Consider the following 7083-nt stretch of genomic DNA (forward strand, 5'->3'; position numbering starts at 1 on the left):
TAAAAGAAAATTAACAGTGGTAAAACGATCCATAACCGTTTTTCCATAGAAATATTTATCCCTTATGATGAAGAATTGAACAAGGTACAGATGTTAATACGTTTTGGAAATATGTACCATTTATTTCCAAAGTCTCAAATATAGCAGAGCGTTCACTTAAATGAATGCACAGCAACATAAATGTTTATATCACAGACGAACAAGGAAAAGCAATTATGCATTTCCAAAGGACTTGAGGGTGTAGACATTGGAGCCTGCCTCTTTCGCAAGTGTTGGAACACACTTGTCGGTCAGTTTGCAGGTGCCCGTTGTGGAGATGCTGAACCCAATGCATGCAGTGGTGCTGAGACACTTGAAGCAGCAGTCCTTCTTCGTCATCCCTGCTCCACTGAAAATGACATGTCCAGCGTCGCTGATCATGTTCCCAGCACCGGATATACTAAACGCAAATGGCTGACAGCCTTGGGACACTGCAGGTCGACTCTGAGCAGTACAAGTGGATTCTCCTGAAAAGGTGTGGTGGTAGGCATGAGTGTGGCCGAGTAATATAAAGCGTGTCCGTACAATGTGGGACGATGTAGACACCTTCACATGCAAGAAACATTTAGTGTTTCGCTGATATCTTGATAGATAGAAGGACCAAGACCTTCTACAAGAAGTCTCTGCATAAATGCCAAACGTTAAATCCCAATGTAACAAATTTCTATAATATGAAGGAATTCTGTACCATATCTTTCCAAGGCTAAGAATGGGATATGGCAGCATTATTCACCCTAGAAACCTGAAAACAAATGTAAACTGAAAAAGTCATTGTATGTTCATTTGTACAGTATGTCTGTGTTCACCGGTAATTGATGCGTGGACATTAAAACACACGGAATGTAGAGCAATTTTGCCCTTCCAATATGACGGGAACAAGTCCGTTTCCACATCCATGGCAAATGTCTATATACGAAATGTCTTCTAAAGGCAATTGTACAAATCTGACCGAATCCTAAGTATGTATTGATTGTAGCAATATTAAAGCTGAACGATCCTGTTGGTAACCAATGGAGTCGTTTGGAAACAATCCAGTGGTTGCCACCTTGCGATATCATGACAAAGCATGTATTTATGCATCACTATGAAATTAGGAGGATACCAGTGATAACAAAGGTGGATGTCTCTTGATCTGCCGTGGTGGATGGCGAAGAACAAATTATGTTGTCTTGCTGTCAGTAAAACATACAGTCTTTGGCATCCCTGAAGATCCGGTCTAGAACTGGTCTCCAATCCACTGGTCTCTAATCCACGTTTGTAGTAAGAGGCGACTGACAGGATCAGATGATCAGGGGTGGGGTCACATAAATTCGAAAATGAGGTATAATACCAATGCTTTCAGCAGATATTTGTATGGATATTTATGAGGTTTGGTCGCTTTACCAACTCCCAGACGCACCAGTATCAGAGTGTAGGCGAAAGTAAGGCTTCCTTTATCATAACCTCAAATCAAATGTTTGTACAGCCTTACCGCATGTCTGGATGGTGTTCACCGTCAGATCATCGGTTGTAGCGTCTGCAAGGAGAAAAGATAAATATAAATTATACATTCCAATGTAACATCGAGGGTTGTCCGCAAAGTATAGCCATAACAATTATCCAAATGTAGAAACAATGTATTCACGTAAGGTGAGAATAACATAAATTCCGAGAGTGCATTTCGTGTATGCACATGTTTCGTACACATAAAAATGTTTCGTACACATAAAAATCCTATGGATGGCAGCACAATGTCCATAAAGAAACCTAGTTCTAGACAATTACTTTCTTTGATGGATTAAAGGTCCACATAAAAAAAAGGTTGGTCAAGGATCCTTTCGAGAAAGCTACCTTCGATCTATGTTGAGTCAAACTGTTCCCGTACTGTTAAAGAAATGTACGACGACCAACAGCTCTTCCAATGACTCTCAAAGACATGACAGTATTCTCTACATACCTTCTTTGAGAGGCATTCGAGTAGAAATCAACGGATATTGCGCCAATAACCATTCAGCTAAACATGATTATGATATGAATTACTATGTTAACAATCATAGGTATCATAGGCGATACCTTTCTATGTATTTCGGTTGACTCGGACAATGCACTTCCAGTAATGTGTATGTAGATTTCCATGTACGAGGGTGCACCCAACACTGATATGTCAAGCGAACAAATTTGTTTCTACATTTGGATAATTGTTATTTCTTAAAGAATCGTTTTATTCCAAATCTGGGCAAAATTCGTGAGAAGGGGGGCCAAGTTTAGAAGTGGACAGATGAAAGTTAAATCAGAACAGCAAGCTGGGGCTGAGGGTAAATATTTCTAGACATGACTCACCAAAACGCATGGACACGACATTTGATCCGTCTGAGGCCCCGACAGTGATGTACTTGATCTCAATGATATCCGGGTCCTTCCAGCTGAGCACCTGCTGGCCACCGATAACTGTCCCTCTGCCCATCTTGATGGTGCACTGGTCCCAGCTAAGCCAGTAGGGGTGAAAGGTCGAGTCGCACGTAAAGTAAGAACCGCCCTGATTCACTTCACCCTGTGGAGTCCCTGGGCAACCAGAGCAATGTTTCCTGACGGCCGAGAAATACTGACCCCCGGATTCTTTATTCAAGTCGATGTTGTAGCCATTGGACCGTGACTTGGTCGGACCCCATAGACCAAACTGTATGTTCTAACATCCTTTCAGTTCAACCTTTACTGACCAGTGGCCGATGATGTTGAGGCCATAGGGGTCAGCCCAGTTGTTGTAGGATGCCGTGTTCAGCTGACCTAAATATACAAACATGTTTCAGTGAACTACCGATGGATAAGATAATTGTCGGTAGGTCCGCCGGGTCTAAACACAGATATATCTATATCTGCATTATGTAAAAGAATAGATTCAGATGTACACCTAAATTAAGTAAAGACACAGGATACTAGCTGTTTATCCCCTCAACTATTCCTGTAATAGCATGATAACACGTTAGCCATCACATATCATCTTACCTTACCTTAGAGAAACAACAAAACCCTTTGCAAATTAATAAGTAATCTCTTGCAAAGGCAGAGTAGAAAATGTTCTCATTGAAATCTTTTGACTGTAACTGTCCCTCAGACCCAACTGTTTGTTCTGACATTTTGTTCAGCTTTTAAAGACCTGTCAATGGTGATGTTGACGAATTTGCTAGCTGCCTAGGTATTCCCACAGCGTTTATCCGACGAACTAAACATATACTAGGTGTCATTAATATAGGCTCAAATGATATATAGCATGTGTAAAGTAAAGGTTCCCAGAACTAATAGAACTAAGGGTGTCCTCATCACGTTTAATGTTTTCTCACATACAGACATACTGACAAACAGTTGAAACAGCACCACCAATTAGTAGTTTAGACCAACCACCCTCCTCTAAGACACAGGTGCTCCTCACTCACTCACTCACCCACCCACCCACTCGACTGATGTAAATGAACATCACATTTATGTGCAGAACGAATGATGCCTATAAACATATATATCATTTATGTGGACAAGCAACTCGGTTCAGCTCACACTGAATGAGGTTGTTAAACACAAGATTCTCCATCACATGCAAAATGAGCGACGAGTAAGTTACAACTGAAAATATCTTCGGTAGTATGTCAGTCCTGTTGTGACTATGAAAGGTCATCACGTCTTTGAGTATGTAAGAAGCTATGTTTGCCCCATGCTCTGGTCGGAATCCACACTGTAGTCTATGTGGTGAATCAAGGTTCATGTATGTAACATACGTATCAATTCTTTCTAACAGGATCTTCTCAAACAGTTTCCTCCTATGAATTGAAATATTTGTTCCAGCTGTTAACAATACATGGGTACAACAGGCACGTGTCATCATATTAAACACCTTCGTTAAACTTAACATTTGATGAGCAAATCCACAGCGATGCCTGATCTACCCTTGATTCCATCTCAGTAAGACAGTCGTTTTCAATCTCCGCCACTTCAAAGGGTGAAAATAATCTGCATAGTTGTCTGCCCACAAATTGCACGCTTCAGCTGGTGTATTGCAGGAACGTTCTTTTCACTTCAGGTTAGTACTAACGATCTTAGTCGCCCTTTGTTTCTTTGCGATCATGTAATTCTAAGCGTTAAGGCAGATTTCTGTAACTTGCCGCAACCCTACTGTGCCCGCCGAAGGACGCAGAAAACGTTTATAGAAAGATCTAGCACAGTCTCAAGTATATACGGATGGCTTACACAGCAAGTGAAAAGAATTGACGTTTCTGGGCAAAATATTTTTGAAAAGCGTGGTCCAAATCAGGTTTGATATATACACTACTGGATCATAGACACTGAACATGTCACTCTAACGTTTTGAAAGGTTTACTGAGGATTCGAATGTTGTTAACTGACTGGAACAACTGCAAGAGCATGGGTTGAATGACGCTGTATATTGTCAATATACTGAAGTGGAGAGGTATATGCACAAGGAATCAGATCCGCGAGGAGGGGAGCGTGCATGGTGCGAATGGGGATTGTCGGAATATGTTATCAAACTATGATGTTATCAAATGAGAAAGTCCAGCATTTCATACATTATTTTTCAGATAATTTTCTGACAATTTGTCGAGAGCGTCTGAATTAGTAAAGTAAAATTTAACGTCAGATGGACAATATTTCAGCCATATTGTAAACAGACAAATCAACGCATACATTGCATTACATGCTACACACACGCACATGCACGCACACACATGCACAAAGTAGTTTAGCTCACATATAATGGTCTTAGAATTACTTAAGGCCTTCTCGATGGGAACAATAACGGTCAGCAACACTTTCAATAAATAACAATTGTTTAAAATACCATATCTAAGTATGCATAGTTTCATGTGACTAATTCAGTTTGAAACATACGGCAATAAACCAATGCTATACCGATGATGTTGACTGTCGTAAAGAATACACAAAAAATCACCTGACAAAACAAATGTCGGTAGCATCATCACACTGGTCCATATTATTGCCGCAGTTTTCATTTTCTCGAGTACGGATCAGTTCCAGTCAGAACACCAGCGTCCGCTGACGCTTTGTGCAGGATTCCTTATGAACACACTGTTGCAGAATATATATCTAATGCAGAATTGAAAGGCGCCTGGACACAGGGGACTTGAGTAATGTTTTATTGTGCTGAGGGAAAAAACAGATCGAAGGTATTGATTTGTCTGTATTCATATCATCAGTTAGGCCAAACACTACGTTAAATATCCTTGGGAATTTTGTTTCAGGATACAATGATGCGAAGACGCTGTGCGGTTACAGTTGATGAACATCGAATAGTGTGCAGTGCTGTCCTGACACTATTTGAATTGTTGAACGGTGCGTCCCTTGAATGCGTCACTGGATTCAAAAGAGCGTGCCATTCGCCCCCCATTCTGTTGGAACCATGAGACAGAGTGGAAGCAAATCTTAGGCTCATTATCGCTAAGTTCTGGCGCAGAAAGTTTTCGGTAGATTAAATTTCATTGAAATTGGCTTTGGACAGGCACACACAGTATTCCATACTGAAGGTACTCAGACATATTAATTAGGACTACATGAAAAGGCATTTAAAACGCATGAGGTTCCAGGGTAGAATTGACCTTCAGCAACCCACGGGAACGAATGGTCAGACTCGCTAAATGTCGAATTCCATTTGCATAGACCGATGCTCATACTGTTGATCAATGGATTGTTTGGTGCAGTCTGAGTATTTATGGACCACCACCATATAATTAGGACATTTCTCTGAGTTCGGCGTCAAACAACGGAGATCGGGAGACCAGGAGTTCCAATTTTCAACAATCTTACCTCGGTCCTGATATTTTCTAATCGGTAGATTAAATTAGCAACCGACTTACTTAGTTACTTGATCCTGAAAGGTGGTTACAGTATTGTAAAGTAATTGTTCCCATAAGAGGGTAACTAAGTCCCAAAATGTAGGTAAAACAGGCAGCATAGTGATGGCTTATTTTAAGCACAATCGTCGCCATACGAAGTTAATGAATTCAGCCAAAGTACTGTAATTCCACAGTCAGTGGCAATCTACCATCAGCCTAGATTTATATTGTATTGCTTCCAACAGTTATATAGTTTCAGATTCATATGCTAGTAATAAATCTTTATCAGTGATAATTCCGCTGTTTTAGTGCCCCATCGTTTGTCGACAGATTTTATATGACTTGAATCATGATCAATCAATGTTTAACTCACACTCTAACGAGCTCTTCTAATGGCATTACCTTACCAAAAAGGATGGAATAGGTATTGGGTAATATGGATAATACTGCCCTGATTCCAGTCAGTGAGTGAGTGAGTGAGTTAAACTTTATCGTCACATCGGCAATATTTCAGCCATACCGTGAGGAGAGAACAATTAAGTTCATACATAATAATTAATGGTAATTTGTTAAAACCTGTCAGCAAAGGACAGTAAAAACAACTAGATTATCACAGATTCTAGTGTAAAACTAGCAACTAGATCTAAAACAGTTTAACCATAGAGGACAATACAAGGTTACAGCAAACTATATATTGCCAACAACTGTATGTAGATCGCGTGATTCCAGTGAGTGAGTGGCAATGGTACTTGGTCAGCATCTTTGGATCTATCGGTAAATATTGATTTGTATGTATTGAAAGTATACCATGCATCTCAATTTTCTGTCCTTCTTAAACTTTATGCAAAAATATTACGACGACGATGCAGGTTCACTGACCATTTCTATGAATTAATCCTCCCTCAAGCATTATGTGACCACCTGCATCTTCAGATCAAGAAGTGTTTCAGGATGTATATGTCGTCATTAAGAAAATCATTGACGAAGTGGGTGTTATTCTGTTATTATTATGAACGTTTTCTGGGGTCGTAAAAGAAAATCTTGGTAAGTATACTACTCAAAAGTTGATAAGGATCATAGATATTTTTCTTTTTAAAAAATTGATAACTCAATAACTGGCAATATTGTGTTAAGTGAAATAAAAAACGTCTTCAACAAACTTGCACGTGCATTTCATGCCATGGGAAATGCGTTTTTCATCACACTT

General features: G+C 39.9%; 1 pseudogene; it reads right to left on the reverse strand.

Annotated features, from left to right (window-relative positions):
• Window positions 1-213: 213 nt before the first annotated feature.
• On the reverse strand, window positions 214-2818 carry LOC137258570 (uncharacterized; annotated as a pseudogene).
• Window positions 2819-7083: the final 4265 nt, after the last annotated feature.

This window comes from Haliotis asinina, chromosome 12, assembly GCF_037392515.1.
Source record: "Haliotis asinina isolate JCU_RB_2024 chromosome 12, JCU_Hal_asi_v2, whole genome shotgun sequence".
Lineage (NCBI taxonomy): Eukaryota > Metazoa > Mollusca > Gastropoda > Lepetellida > Haliotidae > Haliotis > Haliotis asinina.